This window comes from Vulpes lagopus, chromosome 17 (genome assembly GCF_018345385.1).
Source record: "Vulpes lagopus strain Blue_001 chromosome 17, ASM1834538v1, whole genome shotgun sequence".
NCBI classification, from domain to species: Eukaryota; Metazoa; Chordata; class Mammalia; order Carnivora; family Canidae; genus Vulpes; species Vulpes lagopus.
In genome coordinates, this window is record NC_054840.1 from 42,893,489 (window position 1) to 42,913,763 (window position 20,275).

Here is a 20,275-nt window from a genome sequence, read left to right on the forward strand (position 1 = left end):
ATGAAAGCAGGTAGAGGAGGTGGGATCATATCCAGCATCTCCTTAATGAGGTTTTCACATTGTGGATTCTTTATTTGGTTAGCGTTTAAATCCTGGGAAATCAAGCCTGCAGGCCCTGAGTTTAGCCACACCTCCTTTCTGCCACATAAGGTATCTCAGAACATGCCCCTGTGCCCAGGCTCCCCACGCAGTGATGGAATGGAGCTGGCCCTGAGGGAGAGGGTGGCAGGTTGGGCAGGGCTCTGACCAGAAGCACTTTTGAAAGAAACACTTTTCCCCCTGAAATGACAGGGCATTTGAACCAAACCGCATTTGGCATTCCTTGGTGATTCTTTTATTTAAAGGTAACTGTGGCAAGACTACTTTTCACGTGTGTCTACATGGGTCAGAAATGGGCTCCTGGTGAGGGTATGAGAGCGTGTTTGTCCACGATGTCTAGCGTGGGAGCTGCTCGACAACTGCAGCCACTGAGCACTTCAGACGTGGCCAGTCTGAACCGAGATCTTCTGCAGGTGTAAAAATACATGCTAGATTTTAAGACCTATCATGAAAAAAACAGTACGTAATTATTTTAGAGTCAATATAGGTTGAAACGATAATGTATTTTGTAGAGTTAAATAAAATGTATTATTATAATTAATTAATGTCTTCATTTCCTGATCCCCTTTACTTTTTAAAACTGGCTACCAGAAAATTGTAAATTGCATATGCAGCTTGCACTACATTTCTATTAGACGGTGCTGGTTTCATCTTAGTGAAAAACAAATTTGAGACCTTAAGCCCTTTTGAGAAACATTGGTCATGTGTAGCTTCTGGAAAAGTGTGGAATGTGTAGACTTTATCTGCTTTGAACTGTATTGTGTTGTGGTCTTCATGTCTCTGTACTGCTGGCAGGTGGCGGACTTCCAGACCTGGGGGATGCATTTTGCTTTCCTGAGAGCAGATCACCATACTCTGCCTTATTTCAGTTCTTTCCTCTTGATTATGGAATATTCTGGTCGCTTTCCCCACGTGTCCTCTGTGTCCTCTTTGCTTTCCTCATGACCTGTCTCTATGCCCATATGCTGGCTGCGGAGGTGCATTACACTCAGTGTGGCTGCACAGGATAGTTACTGGTTAGCTCGCTGCACTAATTACAGGCACAGTCAGGGTCCAGATTCCCCAGGGCCTAAATGTGACCTGATTGTCACTTGAGGAAGAAACTAGAAGAATTCGGCGATCATTTTTCCAGAAAGAGAATCTTCTGATTTTGGCCAAAGCTGAGGTGTCCGCTTTTGTTCCTGACGAGGCAGTCCCAAGTTTTGGAGCAGCATTGGATTCCCCCTGCCCTGGCCCTTCAGCCCCAGGAGGGGTCTGTGCTGGGCCAGCCCACTGCCTGAGTACTTGCAAAGTTGCATAATATATTTCAGTCCTTGAATTTGAGTTGAAAATTAAGTACAACTTTTCCCCTCGAGTTTCTCACACAGGAGCCCTGGTGAGCTTAAGCATGCTACAAACAACACTTGTTCTGAAAGATTTCTTTTTTAAATGTGCCTCTCCCATGGTGTGTTCTTTGCTTCCTGGTGTTCACAATTACAGGCTAGCCAAGAGGAAAGAACTATGTATTTATCACACTTTGTCCTAAAAAGTTCTTAGGGAGGTTGGGTTTTAAGTTAAGTACCAATTTGTTCCCTGGGCCTTTTGTCTCTGCTATTCGGTGACACTTTAGCACCTGAGAAGTTACCCCTTGCCTCTGAGAAGCCCTTTCATGCTCTTTCTTTAACGAGAAGGTGTGTCTTCATTCAGTAAAACCTGATGTAAACCAACAGCTAGTCAGTAGGTGGGGGTTCAGAAACCTCCTCCATTTTTAACTTGTTTCCTAAATTTTTATTTTTCCAATAATGCAGAGAAACTCCTAAGATTGTCTGTTTGCTTGCAGTGTTAGGACCTGGGCTTTAGATTAGGGGAGGGAACCTCTTCCTTTGGGCTCTGTGATAGGCCTCTGCAGTGTCCTGCCCATGTTCAAGTCCAGGAAATCAGGCAGCAGTGACCAGGGCTCCACCGGGGAGAACAGGCCTTTATCAACTAGGATGAGGATCTGGGAATGAAGTCCAAGAAAAACACACAGAGACTTGGGGAGCAAGAGGCCACTGCCACGTTGGGAAGCAGGAGATCTGGATTTGCCCCAGCACAACCCACAACCCTTCTTCTTGCTCTTATGTGGAAAGGAGTGCGCGCCACTATATTGCTCACACATTGGTGTGTGCAGGGCTGTTGGCGCCTGCTGTGCCCATGCACCTGCTTGCTATCCAACATGTCATCTTGGGCCCCGGGCTGGACTTGAAGGATACTGCAGTGAGGAGTTCCATGTGGCCTCTTCTCTCAGAACTTGCTGCCCATCCCTGGTGCGTCTCCTCTTGACTATCCCAGAAAGTGGGTCATCTTGCCTCTTTCACATATTTCCAGACTCATGAAAGGTAGGGGCTTGTTATTACTTATCTGTCCCTAGTCACTAGATAGTTTCCTAGAAGCCTTGGATCCTTACTGCTCTGACTTCCCAGACAGGAGGCACGTTTACTGATTTCTCATTCCAAAATTTTCTCAGCTTTATTGCTTCATTTTTTTTTTTTTTAGCTTTATTGCTTCAATGATTTTTCATGACTCCCCAGTCCAAGCAACTTAAATTTCCATAAATTTCAAATATAAAGGTCATGCCTATTAAGGTCAAATGTCCGTTTGGTTGTGAATGGTATCTTAAAAATGGCGCTATGACTGTGGTATCAATACACCTTCCAAGGAGGGCCTGGTACTCCCTGTGAGCACTGCCCAGATTCCCGAGGTAGTTTTTCAGCACTGCTAGCATTGGGAATCCATTGCACAGTGAGAATACTTGGAATCTGTGAGCACTAGGTCTCTCTCACTTTCTGTGAACTGAAGGGATATAGGGAGAGGTTAAAAATATGACTTATTTAAAATGAACAGGAAATGTAATTGCTCAATTTGTTTTCCAAGGAGCTAATGTTGTGTCTGACCCTGGCTTCCAGCGTGAACATTATTCTGTTGAAAAATGCTTTCCATTTTGGGGGAAGGGCCCAACAAGGCAGGTTGCTGGTGGGTCAGTGTTTGTAGCCTGGCGGCAGGGGCTTCTGATGTTTCACTCCTGTCTTGCTCTGGCTGCCGTCCTACCTTCATGGCATCTCCGGCACAGGTTGCACGGACACGGAGCACAAAAAGGCAGAGTAAGGATTCAGCAATCCTCTTGCTCATGCAGTCTCTTTGTTTGCAGTTTGTACTGTCCGTGTCACATCCAAAGCACGGAGACTGTGCCTGCGGCCAGCAAGTGGGACGCACAGCCGGGGCTGACAAGCACACATCACCTGCTTTGCTGCTGAAACAGAGAGCACATAATCATCTTTAATCTCTCTGTAAATCCAAGGGGTTTTTCTTCCCTGCTATCTCAACTTGCAAAACTTGTTACTTTTCTCTGTTCATTTGCTTAGTCTAGGTCACAGAAAGTAAACAAGAATGTCAGTGGTGTTCACTGTCGTGATGAGGCCAGTGCAAAACCTCTCCTTTCCTGTGCTCCTCCAGCTGAGCGATTCAGCTTTTCTCTCTCTTCACCACCCAAGCGGCCCTATATGGTGGTGCTGGAGGGTTTCTCCCCACGCCCTGGTGGTGCCTGCAGCTGGTGCACCTGCGGGGGGGGGGTGAGCGGGGGGGTGGATGCTGAAACCCAGGGCTGGTGGTGACACCACAAGATTTTTCTATGTGGTAAAATCCACAGAGCATAAAACTGACCATCCTAACCATTTTCAAGTGTTTACTTCAGGAGCATAAAATCCCTTCACATCGTGTTCCATCACTGCCATCCATCCACGGCACTCCTCTTCCCAAACTGAAGCCGTGTCCCCAGTGGACACTATGCCCCGTTTCCCTCCCCCAGCCACCAGCAGCCACCATCCTGCTTCCCGTGTCTTGGAGTTTGACTCCTCCTGGGTCCTCATGCTGCATTTCTCCTTTTGTGACCGGCTTATCTCACCTCACACGATGCCCTCTCACCCGTTTGTGGCAGCTCAGTGTGTCCTAAGGCTCCCTTGTGTGTGGAGACATTGGGGTTACATCCAGCTTTAATGCTGCTGTGCCCAGGAGCGTTCAGATGACTCAGATCCCTGCTGTCACTGCTTTGGGGAGTGTACCCAGGAGTGAAATTGCCAACTCCTATAGTAATTTTTTTTTAAATTTTCTGAGCATGCCCACCACATTGGGTGACCTTGATCTAAATAACATATTTCAAACATACTCTTTTCTCCTCTGCCACCCTTGCCACTGGCCCGCCCCATTCATTCCTCTCACTGCCACTGAAACACAGAGCCATCATGCTGCGCCCCTCAGAGTTCTTCAGGGACTTGTTGCTCAGGGAATAAAATCCCAGTCTCCTGACATGTCCTCCAGGGTGTTGGGCCTCACACGTGTGTGCACATGTGCACGCGCACACACACACACACACCCAGGTGCACACACACCCTCTTCTTGGTGTGGTACATCAGATAATGGGTGGAGGTTGTCTTACTCTCTACCTGACACACTCTGTCCCTTTTTACCATATAAATGAAAAGCCCTAAAGGGAAAAACAATAAATGTATCCCCTGAGTCTGTGGAGGTGGGGGGGAGGGAAATAAATCATGCTACGGTTAATAGAGGATTTCAACACAAAGGCTAACCTGAAGGTAACCTGAGGAAGTCCCCATGAGAAGCAGTCAGGACCAGAGATCCACAAGGAAGTACAGAGGAACTCACCGAGGGTACTTTAAAACATTTCAGCACGAGTGGCGGGTACAGATAAGGTGCTAAACTTACAGATGCATTGGAGGAAGTACACACGGCACAGGTTCTAAAGAACGGGACTGACGTGGGAGGCAGCAGAGAGCCTTTTCATAGCCCCAAGAGGAAGGGAGAACAGAGAGCAGGGCCCAGGGAGTAGTGCGCATGGGGGCAGGGGCTCCACTGGGAGGTTCTCTCTGCAGCGGGTCAGTGTGATTCACTGTGTCCAGTTCTGCTTTATGACTTTTACTTTAAAGATACGCACTTTACCAGGATAGATTCATTCTGTGGGGCCATTTCTTAAAGTTCAGAGAAATGGACCTACTTTGTATAACAGGAGTTGCTCCTCAGAATCACAGGTAATTTCTTAAAATGAATGAGTGAATGTGCCCAGAGCCCATGCCTGGATGTCAAAGCTCCACATCTGATTCTCAGGGAACTGCTGGCCGCAACCACTATGTGTAAAATTGGGCCACGCTTCCCTTCAGGCCCAAAACGCAGTGCATCTGAGCCCTTGTCCTCAGCCTGCCTGCCTCAGCGCCTGGGTGCTATGAGCTGGTGGCTCTGCCTGTTGGTGGGTGGCCACCCCACCACCCACTTCCTGGCTTCGGGAGGAGGCCAGGTCTTCCCCATGCTCTCAGCTTCCATGTCTCTCGGTCTCCATTTTGTGGAAATGAGACCAGGTGAAGGACCTTCGCAGAGGTTTACTGTCGTGGGAAGTACAGACTCCACAGGCCACCAGGTCTGTCCTCTCCCAGGCGCCCCAGCCCCACTGCCTGCATTCCCAGGCTTTGCCCATCGTCAGGTGGCCCCCAGCTCAGAGGACATGTCAAAGCCGTGTCCCTCCTCAGAATACAAGCAGGCACTAAGATTCCTCACCCCCATCCAAACTGCTTCCCCAGCTCCCAGGACAGCATCAGCCTACACAGTGCACCTGACAGAGAGATGTCTTGTCCTCTACCGACAGGAGTCATGGCCTTGCCCTGTGCTCTCCACCCCCACAACTGCCACCCAGAAAAACAGCAGCTCTATATAGACTAAGTAAGGTCTAGAGATTTCTCTGGAAATCTCTACAACCAAAAACACAGCTTCCCTCCAAGGCCTCTTTCATTTCCTCAAGTATATTGGAGATGATTGAGTTTAAATTTGTTCAACTCCCATATCCTCTTTCCCAGATCATGAAACACTCTGTGCTGAAGGTGAGTGAATCAAAGTCTCGTACCTCTTATAACTGCTTATGACTTTTAAATGATCTAATAAGTTCTCAGAAGACATAGGGCATTAATTAAAAAGGCTTTAGTGACATGAAAAATTTTAGTTATTCAACTAAATATTGTGACTCTGGTATATTTAGACACTTACTTAATGCCAGATTGCCACTGTTAATCAGAAAACACACCCCAGGTATGGACACTTCAAACTCATATCAGCCCACATATTCCTTAAAATATATATATATAATGGAAGACCTGTGTACTTTTTCTAAAAATTAGCTTGGAAAAGAGCAGTTTTTAGCCTATGAAAACAGCTGCTAATGCAAATCCCTGGGGAGACAGACTAAGGAACACAGAGCCACACGGGGTACAAAGACATGGTCCTTCTGAGCACTGTGTAGCCAAGATGCAGGGATGGATTCAAGACCTGTGATTAAGGATCATTTGCTGTGCAACATGTAATTATGGAGCCGCACAAGTGAGCCATTACTCCGTGAATGCTTCATGTTGGAGGTATTTTCATGTTCCAACTTTACATTAAAGTGTTTATTAAAACAGGAAAAAAACATGAGCAGGTATTAAGATTGTCCATACTAGATGATCACAAAATTATATATGTAGCAAAGTCATAAACAACAAATGAGAAAACCCATCTTCCCACATTTGCTTTTAAATGGCCATGACACAGTGTTTAGGGAAAGAAGTATAAGGGAAGACAGGCTCTGCTCACCATGACTCATGGGCCGGGCAGGGGGTGGCTGCAGGTAGACAACAGAGGCATCCACATCCTGCTTCTCCGTGGCCTCGACTTTGCCAGCTGCCTCCTGTCTGACATTGGTACATGGCCAACTTGGCAATTTATTCGACAAACTGGGGTTGCTCTTTTAAATGTATTCACTCTGGGGCACCAGGGTGGCCCATTCAGTGAATCATCTGCCTTCAGGTCAGGTCATGATCCCGGGGCCCTAGGATGGAGCCCCACGTCGGGCTCCCTGATCCCTAAGGAGTCTGCTTCTCCCACTCCCTCTGCCCCTCTCTCTACTGGTGCTCTCTCTCTCTCACTTACTCCCTCTCTCTCAAATAAATAGAATCTTTTAAAAAAATAAATTAAAAAAATCTATGTATTCACTCTAATTAGGACCTGCAGAAGCCGGGAAAAATTACAGAGCTGTTATGTTTGGTGAAAAACATTTTAAAAATCATGTGCTGGTTTCCATTACATGTTTTGACCATGAAGAAATGCTGTCCAAGGTGGGAAACGACAGCGGATCCCGGGCAGACTGAGTTTGCACGGGTCCTCACGGTTCATGTAGCAGATCACGGCTCTGAGAACTCCTGGTATGACAGCACCTAAGAGGTGAATGCCACGCCAACCAGAGTGTGTTGTGGCTTTTGCTTCCGTGCTCCTTCCTGTGCTCAGAGAAGCATGAGACAATTTTGTGATCACGTTTCCAGAGGTAGCCTTCCCGTAAATGCTGAAGATTTGGGTCATTTGACTTAGATCCTGAGAGCCAAGCTGCCACTACGGGGCCACGGGAAGATCCATCGGCTCTCCCGGCTAGTTGTGGAGCACAGCAGGTCCTGGGATCTGTGGAAGCACAAACATGTGATGAAGACTTTGGTACTGGTTCTCAGAAAAACAGGGCGGCAAAACATTTGCACACAATTCCGGCAACCCCATGTTCAGAACTTTTTCTAAAAAAGAGAAGCAAAACCAGATTTTAAAACTTACTTTAACACATGTTGCATTTCACATCAAAAGTTAAATCATGGAAAGGTGTAAGCTGAGACGTCTTCGTGCCACAATCCCCTTTGCTATGTATGACTAACCATGTTTATTTGTTTCTAACTTCTGGTGTTTTCTTAGGCAAATACAAACACATAATTACTCCTGCCCCCATGTTCTTAAATAAAAGATAGCATAGTTTGGCTTTTTTCACTTGGCCAGGCCTCGTAGAAGTCACTCCAGACCAGGAGATAGAGACATGCCTCGGCCTCTGATGGGCATGCTCACATCCCTGTGCACACAGCCAGGGTCCCTGATGGTGCACATGTGAGCCACACCGCAGTGCTAGCAGCCCACTGCCATCCCAGCTGTGCAGGTCTAGCTGTGAAATGCAATGCTCACACTCCAGTTGATGGCACATGCATTTCTGGAAAGCAAATTTTTGAAGAAGAATCACCCGAATCCTAAATTAGCTATAGCAGAAAAATTCGTACTGAAGATTTGCTGAAGATTTGCTTTATGACATTTGCTTTGATCTGTTTTTTAAATTTTGGTAGGAGTCGTGATCTTTACCAAACCCTGAGTTCTCTAATATCATTTTACCCACTTAGAAAACTAAACTGTGCCCTTTGAATAAGGTCACTCTTAAAATCATTCAGATAAATTAAATCACGAGTTTTCATCTGACTCCAAGGAGGTGAGACTTTGATGGATGTTTTCCCACAGAACTCCGTGCAGGAGCATACAGTGGAATATTAATGTGAATCACACTTTATCAGTTTCTGTGAAATTCAGCCAAAAGGTTGCAGATTGGGAGTTTGCCACTCAATGTTAAGGGGCAGTAGTATCCAGAGAATAAACCGCATTCTGCAGTGCCATTGTTGCTTTCCATTTCTGCAGAGCTGTTTATGAACCCCCCGTCGCACCTTCACCTCAGAGAGTCATGTTCATGAGCTAGTGCTGTCCACGGGTTTTCAGATGGGCTCTGAAGCCTCCATACTTTCTGAAGCATTCGGTTTATCACTGAAACTTCACAATGAACTTTGAGAAATACTGTTTATGTATACCACTGCCCCCAGTCTAATCTCCTTCCTTCTTGACTGACACCACGGAAGGGTCTTAGAGAGCCTAGAAGAAGGGTTTGTGGGGCTGGATGTAGTCAGAGGGTCAAGTGGCTGACCTTTGAGCTATCATCCCCACAGCCAGCTCCATCCAGAAGGAGGATCCTGCTCCCCTTCGTGGCATCCTGTGTGGACCAGAGCAGGGTCACCCTGGAATCTTCCGAGATGTGTTAGTGTCTGAGCCGTCGAGGGGCGGTTTGTGTGGTCTGACCAGCAGTGATAGGGATGCTTTGGACAGCTTGGTCATTCCACAAAGCTGAAAATTCAAGGAAGTCGTCATTTTCCCAAAACTATCCTAGCCAAGCTCAGGACCGGGGACCCGACGTGTTTATTATTTGAAGGGCCCTTGCATACATTGAAGAGAATTATAAACAGGCTCCTTTGCCTTGGCCACATTGCGAGGCAGCTGTGGGATTCTCTATTATTTCTAATTGGAATGTAGCCCTGTGTGTTCAACTGCATCTTTTCCCTTCCCACCCCTTTTCCTGCGTCTGCAGAGCTTTGAATTTACTAGAAGGAGAGAACATTGAAGTTCTGTTCTTAGAGATTAGTTTCGTCCTGTCTCAAAAGTAATTAGACCATTTCAGTCCTGGGTTATGGAGCAGATTGTTACCAGACAAGGGAGGAGGAGCATATTAGTCAGCTCTGGCTACCAAAATACCACAGACTTCATGGCTTCAACAACAACAGTTTATTTTTTCCTAGTTCTGGAAGCTACATGTCCAAGATCAAGGCATCAGCAGAGTTGGTTGCTTCTTAAGCCTCTGACATTTTAGCCTAGTGACCTCTCTAAAGACCCCATCTCCAGCTGTGGTGGTGTTCCAACCTTCTGTGACTTAGGACTTTAACATACAAATTTGAAGGTGGAGGACAGTCAGCCTGTAGCAAAGGGAGGCTGTTGGAGCCTTAACAACTAACAGTAGGGGCGCCTTGGGGGGCTCAGTCTGTTGAGCATCTGATTTGATTTCGGTGGGTCATGATTGCAGGGTCGTGGGATCGAGCCCTGCGTCGGGCTCCATGCTGAGCATGGCATCTGCTTGAGATTCTCTCTCTCCCTCTGCCCCCACCCCATGCTCTCGCATACGTGCTTGCACATACCTGCTCTCTCTCTCCAATAAAAAACCCCACAGTAATAGCAGGTGGGATGTGTGATGGCTTGCAGTGTGCCTGGCACTGCGCTGCTTTTTTTTTTTTTAAGATTTTATTTATTTGGGGATCCCTGGGTGGCGCAGCGGTTTGGCGCCTGCCTTTGGCCCAGGGCGCGATCCTGGAGACCCGGGATCAAATCCCACATCAGGCTCCCGGTGCATGGAGCCTGCTTCTCCCTCCGCCTGTGTCTCTGCCTCTCTCTCTCTCTCTCTGTGACTATCATAAAAAAAAAAAAAAAAAAAAAGATTTTATTTATTTATTCATGAGAGACACACACACAGAGAGAGGCAGAGACGCAGACAGGCAGAGAGAGAAGCAGGCTCCATGCAGGGAGCCTGATGTGGGACTCGATCCTGGGTCCCCAGGATCATGCCCTGGGCTGAAGATGGCACTAAACCACTGAGCCACCGGGGCTGCCTGGCACTGCGCCTCTTGTCTCTACATTTAGTCTTCAGGGACCGAAGGGCACTATATGCCATATCATTCCCATTGTAGGAAGAGAAGATAGAGGCACAGAGAAATTAATTTGACCGCGCTTAGTGTTGGAAACTGGAAATTTAAGAACAGCAGTCAGACCCCACAGCTCAAGTTCTTCCCCACCGTGTGTGCTGCTTCCACACAAGCTGGAAGGCGCCTTTGGTCCAGGGTATAGCCTCTTGAGACAAACTCCGTTGCTCAGACCAGCCATTGTTTGTGGAGGAGCTATCCCAGAAGCTGGCCTCCAAAGCCCACTATGACTGAGACTGTGTGCCTTCCTGGAGCTATATTGTACCCTCCCAAGAGGCCACAGCCCCTCCAGCAATCCCTTTGTCTGAGAAGGCTCCATTTTAACTTTCTCATTTGAATTATGGTAATTCCAGTTGCCTTCCATCACCCAAAGAAGTCCTCTTTGTGGGAATCTGTCTTGTTTTCTTTCCTTTGGGCCACTTTTCTCCTTTTCCTCCTCCTCTTGCTTTGGGACGCTCTGGTGGCTCAGTGGTTGAGTGTCAGCCTTCAGCTCAGGGAGTGATCCCGGGGTCTTGGGATCAAGTCCCACATGGGGCTCCCCTCAGTGAGCCTGTTTCTCCCTCTGCCTCTGTCTCTCTCTGTGTCTTTCATGAATAAATAAATAAAATCTTGGAAAGAAAATAGTTTTATCCTCCATGAGCTTTCTGTGAGTAAATGAATGGAAAAACCATTCCCCTGAGTAAACATTTTCTCCCTCCTCCCCTCCACCCCAGAACAATCAAAATCTGGCACTTGGTGGTTTTTCTTGACAAATCTGGGGAAGTAAGCTTCCTGTCGGGTCTTCCCAGTCTTCCTCCCCCAGTGATTTTGTGGCCAGCATCCCACTCTCGAGTTGAGCAGAATTGGGACATCAGAGCATGTATTGGCTGTCGGTTTGGTGACATCGCTCTAATTTTTTGAACACTGCTGTTTTTTGTTATTTTTTAGGGAACACTTTTGTGAGGTTCCCCTCTCATGTTGCCATTCTGCAAATAACCCCCAGTGCTGGTGCAAACAGAGAATGTCACACAGTGAGTTAAAGTGAAATGTAAAAAAGGAGTGCTTGAATGTCTGTTTTGTTAATGTAAGAGAAAAACTCACATAGTTTGTGAAAAGATAATAAGGAAAGCAATGAAAAGGAGCCTATCGAATTTTTGGCACCCAAACGGAGTGTTTGAATGCCTCAATAAAGGTGCTTTTGTGGATTGGCAACTGTGCTCGAAAGCAGCAGGAAATAATGTGCTGAATGGAGCCCTAAGAAGCAGGATTGAGTCATCCCACCCGCTCCCTCCAGAGCAGGAGGTGTTATCTGTGGGCTACCGAGCGCAACAAAACGACCCCTAAACAGGAGTATCTTTGTGCCTGGCACCTGAGAAGCTCGACCCTGGTGGTACAGCTGCACCCAGTCCAGCCCGAGGACTTGCCCACAGTGGGGAACCGCCAGGGATGCAGGGCTAGGGCAGGCGGGGGGGCCCCCCCTGGGGCTCCTGTTAGTTGGGGGTTCAGGATTGGCTGGAGGCAGGCTACTGGAAGCCCTGCAGGGTCATGAAGAATGTTTCAAGGCTCAGGAAGATCTAGTAATTTTTAGAGGAAATCGTAGGTACTATTCCTCAGAGTTATGTCATTGGAGTCTCAACATCAAAACATAGCTGCTGTTGCATTGAAGATTGGGGGGACCTTTTCATCCTGTATTCGCTCCCTAGTTTTTAATGCTTGTTTCCTCTTCAGACTAGAAAGACTTTAGGCCCTTTGGCTTATCTGAGTTCTAGTTTTACAAAGAGCTTTCTATTAAGTTTATTTTTAGTCCTGGTTTTAATAAGCACCGTTTGTATATGAACCTTTTTTTTTTTTTTAGTCCTGGTTTTTTTTTTCTTAAGACCGTCTTTGGCAAAAATGACTTTCCTTCATATTTTTTTGGATCAATTAATATTAGGCACTTGAACATTGGAATTCTAATTTTAAATATTTGAGGAATGACTATTACAGGAGAAGATTACATGAAAAGTGATTTTTGGGTGGACTGTTTTGACCAAAACAATTTTTCTTTTCAACCTGTTTAAATACAAATACCTTTATTTTCATGAGAATGAGATTATTAGTTTTGCCCCACATATATGCAGGCAAACAGTGATTTTATATTCCTTCCATCTATTTTTTTATCCAGTAAACCATAAATCCCTTTGTTCACAAGTCATTAGTTTGCCTAATATGTTTCTTTTGAAGAAAATTTCATCTCTGAATTTGCCCATTTTTTTTAAATAAATTTTTATTTATTTATGATAGTCAAACAGAGAGAGAGAGAGAGAGGCAGAGACACAGGCAGAGGGAGAAGCAGGCTCCATGCACCGGGAGCCCGACGTGGGATTCGATCCCGGGACTCCAGGATCGCGCCCTGGGCCAAAGGCAGGCGCCAAACCGCTGCGCCACCCAGGGATCCCTGCCCATTTTTTTTTACACTCAAGTTCTATAGCTATTTGTATTTATGTACCCATAACTCTCAATTTATTTTTTAAAAAATTCTTATTTTGAAGTAATTTTAGACTTACAGAAAAGCTGCAGAAATAGTACAAGGACTTCCTGGATCCCCTTTACCTAGTGTCATACACCACCCCCCCGCCCTACACCACCACCCTTCCCCCACATGTCACATGACCCTGGTTCCATGGTCACAACCCAGAAGAACCTGATACAGTTCTGTTAACTGTGCCACAGTCTTTTATCAGGTTTTGCTTTAATATCTTGTTTCCTGGCTCAGGATCCAGTCCAGGGCCCATGTCATATTTGGTCTTTTCCAATCTATGGTAGCTCCTCTGCCTTTTTTGCTTTCAAGACGTTGAAAGCTTATTTATTTATTTATTTATTTATTTATTTATTTATTTATTTAAGATTTTATTATTTATTCATGACAGAGAGAGAGAGAGAGAGAGATGGGCAGAGGGAAAAGCAGGCTCCATGCAGGGAGTCCAACGTGGGACTTGATCCCAGGGCTCCAGGATCATACCCCGGGCTAAACCGCTGGGCCACTGGCGCTGCCTTTGAAAGCTTTTTTTAAATGACCTTGACACTTTTGAGATATTACCAGTCCTTTATTTTGTTAATAAGTAGTCCCTCAAATTGGGTTTCTCTGATGTTTTCTCATGACTAAATGGGCCTCCTGCAACTTTGGGAAGAACACCACAAGCTGACATTATGTCCGTCTCTGTGCAAATCAGGGACTCCAGAGGATCCCAACACGCCTCGTTGCTGGTGGTGGTGGTGACCTTGATCGCATGGTTATGGTAGTTACTGCACTGTTTCCCCACTGTAAAGTGACTGTTTTTCTCTTTCCTATTAATATATAAAATACCATGTAGGAGATATTTTGAAACAATGCAAATATGGTTTCACATCCTGCTTTTCCTCCTCATTTTAACATTAGTGGCTCTTGCCCACAGCCATTGTTACTGTACTGTTTGCCTACTGGTGATTCCCATCTCATTTATTTTAAACTTAGAGTTCTGAAAGAAAGAGCTGTGCCTCTGCCTCACTCAGGTAATATTTTTTATTGGAGTTTTATTTGCTTACATATAGTATAACACCCAATGCTCATCCCGTCCAGTGCCCCACTCTGTGCCCATCAACCAGTCATCCCATCCCCCCGTACCACGCTGTCTTGATGACCACAGCTTTGTTGTACAACCTGAAATCTGGCATTATGATGCCCCCAGATATGGTTTTCTTTTTTAATATTCCCCTGGCTATATGGGGTCTTTTCTGATTCCACACAAAGCTTAAAATAATTTGTTCCAACCCTCTGGAGAAAGTCCATCGTGGTATTTTGATAGGGATTACATTAAACGTGTAAATTGCCCTGGGTAACATTGACATTTTCACAATATTAATTCTGCCAATCCATGAGCATGGAATATTTTTCCATCTCTTTGTGTCTTCCTCAATTTCTTTCAGAAGTGTTCTATAGTTTTTAGGGTATAGATCCTTCACCTCTTTGGTTAGGTTTATTCCTAGGTATCTTATGCTTCTGGGTGCAATTGTAAATGGGATTGACTCCTTAATTTCTCTTTCTTCAGTCTCATTGTTAGTGTATAGAAATGCCACTGACTTCTGGGCATTGATTTTGTATCCTGCCACGCTACCAAATTGCTGTATGAGTTCTAACAATCTTGGGGTGGAGTCTTTTGGGTTTTCTATGTACAGTATCATGTTATCGGTGAAGAGGGAGAGTTTGACTTCTTCTTTGCCAATTTGAATGCCTTTTATTTCTTTTTGTTGTCTGATTGCTGAGGCTAGGACTTCTAGTACTATGTTGAATAGCAGTGGTGAGAGTGGACATCCCTGTCTTGTTCCTGATCTTAGGGGAAAGGTTCCCAGTGTTTCTGCATTGAGAATGATATTTGCCGTGGGCTTTTCATACGTGGCTTGTAAGATGTTGAGGAATGTTCCCTCTATCCCTACACTCTGAAGAGTTTTGATCAGGAATGGATGCTGTATTTTGTCAAATGCTTTCTCTGCATCTATTGAGAGGATCCTGTGGTTCTTGTTTTTTCTCGTTGGTATGATCTATCATGTTGATTGTTTTATGAGTGTTGAACCAGCCTTGCATCCCGGGGATAAATCCCACTTGGTCATGGTGAATAATCTTCTTAATGTACTGTTAGATCCTATTGGCTAGTGTCCTGTTGAGAATTTTTGCCTCTTGTGTTCATCAGGGATATTGGTCTATAATTCTCCTTTTTGATGAGGTCTTTGTCTGGTTTTGGAATCGAGGTGATGCTGGCCTCATAAAACAAGTTTGGAAGTATTCTGTTCCCTTCTATCCTTCACAACAGCTTTAGAAGAATAGGTATTGTTTCTTTAAACGTTTGATAGAATTCCCCTGGGAAGCCATCTGGCCCTGGACTTTTGTGTCTTGGGAGGTTTTTGATGACTGCTTCAATTTCCTCCCTGGTTATTGGCCTCTTCAGGTTTTCTATTTCTTCCTGTTCCAGTTTTGGTAGTTTGTGGTTTTCCAGAAGTGCGTCCATTTCTTCTAGATTGGCTAATTTATTGGCATATAGGTGCTCATGACACGTTTTTAAAATCGTTTATATTTCCTTGGTATTGGTTGCGATCTCTCCTCTTTCATTGATGATTTTATTAATTTGAGTTTCTTTTTTTTAATAAGGCTGGTTAATGGTTTATCTATCTTATTAATTCTTTCAAAGAACCAATTCCTGGTTTTGTTAATCTGTTCCACAGTTCTTCTGGTCTCTATTTCAGTGTGTTCTGCCCGGATCTTTATTAACTCTCTTCTTCTGCTGGGCGTAGGTTTTATTTGCTGTTCTTTCTCCAGTTCCTTTAGGTGGGAGGTTAGCTTGTGTATTTGAGTTGTTTCCAATTTTTTGAGGGAGGCTTGTGTTGTGATGTATTTCCCTCTTAGGACTGCTTTTGCCGTGTCCCAAAAATTTTGAATGGTTGTATCTTCATTTCATTAGTTTCTGTGAATCTTTTTAATTCTTCTCTATTTTCCTGGTTGACCCATTCATCTTTTGGTAGGATGCTCTTTAACCTTCATGTGTTTGAATTTCTTCCCAATTTCTTCTTGTGATCAAGTTCTAGTTTCAAAGCATTGTGGTCTGAAAATATGTAGGGGACGATCCCAGTCTTTTGGTATCGGTTAAGACCTGATTTGTGACCCACTATGTGGTCTCTTCTGGAGAAAGTTCCATGTGCATTTGAGAAAAATGTGTATTCAGTTGCGTTTGGATGCAAGGTTCTGTATATGTGAAATCCATCTGGTCCAGTGTATCATTTAAAGCCCTTGTTTCATTGTTGATGTTGTGCTTAGAAGATGTGTCATTTGTAGAAATCGCCATGTAGAAGTCTCCCAGTGTTAGTGTATTGTTATCTAAGTATGTCTTTACTTTGGTTATTAATTGATTAACACACTTGACAGCTCCCACATTAGGTGGCATAAATATTCATGATTGTTAGATCTTCTTGTTGGATAGACCCTTTAAGTATGATATAGTGTCCCTCTTCATCTTTTACAACAGTCTTTGGGATAAACTTTAATTTATCTAATATGAGGATGGCTACCCCAGCTTTCTTTTGAGGACCATTTGAATGGTAAATGGTTCTATACCCTTCATTTTTAGGCTGTAGGTGTCCTTAGGTCTAAAATGAGTCTCTTATAGACAGAAAATAGGTAGGTCTTGCTTTTTTATCCAGTCTGAAACCCTGCATTTTTTAATGGGATCATTCAGTTCATTCATGTTCAGAGTTACTACTGAAAGATACAAATTTAATGTCATCATATCACCTATTCAGTCCCTGTTTTTGTGGATTGTTTCTTTGGACTTCCTCTTTCTTTTACAGGGTCCCCCTTAATGTTTCTTGCAGAGCTGGTTTGATGGTCCCATATTCTTACAGTTTCTACTTATCTTGGAAGCTCTTTATCTCTCCTTCTATTCTGAATGAGAGCCTTGCTGGATAGAGTATTCTCTATGGCTGCATGGTCTTCTCATTTAGGACCCTGAATATATCCTGCCAGCTGTTTCTGGCCTGCCAGGTCTCTGTGGAGAGGTCTGCTGTTAATCTGATATTTCTCCCCATCTAAGTTAGGGATCTCTTGTCTCTTGGTGCTTTAAGGATTTTCTCTTTATCTTTGGAATTTGCAAGTTTCACTATTAAATGTCGAGGTGTGTTGAACGTTTTTTTTTTTTTAATTGATTTGGGGGGGGGACTCTCTCTCTCCTGGATCTGAATGCCTGTTTTCCTCCCCAAGTTAGGGAAGTTCTCAGCTACGATTTGTTCAAATATACTTTGTGGTCCCCTCTCCCTCTCTCAGTCTCTTCTGGAACCCAATTATATGCAGATTCTTCCTTCTCAAGCTATCATTTATTTCCCTAACCCTTTCCTCATGGGCTCTTAATTGTTTTTCTCTTTTATCCTCAGCTTCCTTCCTTGCCATCAGCTTGTCTTCTGTGTTGTCACTCTCTCCTCCACCTCATTAACCCTGGTCATTAGGATCTCCAGTTTGGGTTGCATCTCATTTAATTGATTTTTTATTTTCGCCTGATTAGATCTCAGTTCTGCAGTATAAGTATCTCTAGAGTCCTTTATGCTTTTTTCCAGAGCCATCAGTAGCTGTATAATTGTGCTTTTGAATTGGGTTTCTGACATTGTATTGAAATCCCCATTCCATAACTCTATGACAGAGTACTGTTTCTGGTACTCTGTGGTGAATTCTTCTTTTGTGGTGAATTCTTCCTTTTAGTCATTTTGTTCAGTGCAGAGTGGCTTTATGAGTGGGCTGAGTCAAGAATATGAACCACAACCTAAGTAAAATCCACCCTAGATGATTCCAATGAGGACAGAGACCAGAAAATGAAAATGAAGATCAGAACAGAATAAAACAAAAGGACCACTAAAGTGAAAGACAAATTTTAAAACAAAGTAGTAAAAAATAAAAGGCCAAGAACCCCATAGAAGAAGAAAAAAAAGGAAAAGAAGTAAATAAGAAAAAAGAGGGGTCTGGGAGATGATGGTGGTGAGGAAGTGGTAGTGGAAGGAGAAGTACTCTACCTGAGGGTCCTAGAGGGTGATCCTCTTGGTTCTGAGTGTATTTTGTTCTGTATGTTAGAAGATGCTCAGTCCCAAATCTATATACACCAGCAATATTTGTAGAGAGCCCCAACCCTGACCACCAAAACATAAACGAGATAAAGAGGGGGGCAGATAGGGAATGAAGAGACAATATAATCTCACAGAATGAACCAACCTGGTGTGCCACTTGGTTCTGGGTGCATGCTGGTCATGTGTTAGAAGATACTAACTTCCAACATTGTAAAGCAAAATGAGGCAGAGAAAAGCAAAAAAACAAAAACCCGTATCTCGTATATCTCCCAAAATTGACTTGAATACGTTGAAGGGAATCTAGGGGTGGAAAATATATCTAAGATATATAATTGTAGAAATATGAAAGTGATAAAGGAAGAAACTTAAACATGAAGAGGTGGTAAAATATTGTACTTAAGGTGGGAAAAGAGAAAAAATATTGGAAATTTTTAGTCTGACATAAAAATGAGTTTAATGGAAAAAGGAAAAAAAATTTTACAGAAGGGACCTTCTAATTGTATATATTATTTTCCCTTGATTTTCCCTTGGTCCTGGAGCTTTCCAGCGCTGCTCAGTCCAGAACTTGCTCTTCCCCTGTCCTTCCAGCTGGTCTCTGGGGGAGGGGCCTGCTGTGCTGACTCTCAGGTATATGTACCTGGGGGAGCTGCCCCCACCCTCCCTCCGCCCCGCCGGTGCCGGTGCCGGCTCAGTGGGAGCTGACTCCGTGAGTTCTCTGTCCCCTGGGGGCCTGATACCCCAGGCATAGGTTGACACCAGGAGGAACACCACTACTGGTGGTGGCCAGCTCCCCAGCCCTGGAGTCAGCTCCCCAGGAACCACTGCAGCTCCCAGTCTGCACTGGCCTAGGTGCTCCCAGGGCGGGTTCACTGACCTGCACAGCTGGGGGCACCTGGCAGCGGGGGGAGCATCCTCACTGTCTTGGGCCCTTTCCACCCCCGCCCCTCCCCAGGGGAGCATAGGATGTGGGGCTGTGTCCCCAGCGCCCTGGGATCTGGGGCCTGTGCTGCTGGACCCGCGCTCCAGGGGGCTCCGTGCCCCTAACCCCCTCCTGACCCACCAGCTTCTCCCTGAGGCCCCACTGGCACGCTCCAGCCCTTTACGAGACTGGCTGCGGTGTGGGTGCACTTACCCCGGATGCCCCTCCTTCTCCTAGCAACCCCAGGAATGGAGGCATCCCTGCCCCTTCTGGGATACTGCCCGAGTTCCCTGCTGAGCACTTTTTCATCTGGGAAGAATCCAGTGCAGATTTTTAAAGTTCCCGAATCTCCCTGCCCACTTTAACCCAGCTTCTTGCAGGCCCTTCCCCCACTTGGTTCTTTATTTTTTCCCACCTTCCTACCTTGCTAGAAGCGAAAATCTTTCTCTCTCTAGCGTCTGGCTGTCCTCTCTTTAAGTCTCAGGTCAAGTTCACAGGTGTTCAGGATGGTTTGCAAGTTATCCAGGGGAGTTGGTGGGGCCAGGTGAGGTGAGGACCCACTCTTCCGCCATCTGGCCCTGCCTCTCACTCAGTTATTTTACATCAGTGTGGAATCGTGGGTATTTATTTTATTCTCTGGATCATAATCCAATACTATCATTATTTATTCTGTTACTCAAATTATTCCAGCTTTGGCCATTAAGAGCTCCTTCAGGTTGGCGTTTTGGATTTGGACATACCCCATCATTTTTTGTGTGCTTCCTTGCTTTCTCACACCACAGGATTTTCCCAACACATCTTGGGTTTTTCTTGCTGCAGTCCTAGATCAGCCATTTCTCCAAGAAGCCCTCATCCTTTTTATTGGAGAATGAAATGAAAAGCTAAGATCTGGGTGCTAGGTGTGCCCATTGCTGTGTGTTATCATGACCTTTATGTCTTCTCAGCGGACACATATTCATACTTTCCTGTGTACACGCAAGTCTGAATTCATGGTCTCTCTGTTTCTGAAGTGTTTGCACCTATGTAAAGAAACAGGACTTCATCATACTGAGACCTTTCTTTTCCCACCTGATAAGTTCTCGCACTGCAGGTTGGCACATTCTGTGCTCAGAACTTTGACCCCATCACACCCATTCTCAAACTTCTCCATTGCTTCCGAATTCCTTGCTGGAACAAGGAATTCACCTCTTCACAGCCGCTTCCAGGAAACTGAGGTCCCAGCCGCTGCCCTCCCTGCCTTCCCCTT

General features: G+C 45.1%; 1 protein-coding gene across 2 annotated transcripts in view; it reads left to right on the forward strand.

The window, feature by feature from the left end:
* The window catches only part of TRIO (trio Rho guanine nucleotide exchange factor), a 356,231-nt gene that overhangs the window by 274,984 nt on the left and 60,972 nt on the right, over positions 1-20,275 (forward strand). The gene's annotated exons all lie outside the window — the stretch shown is intronic.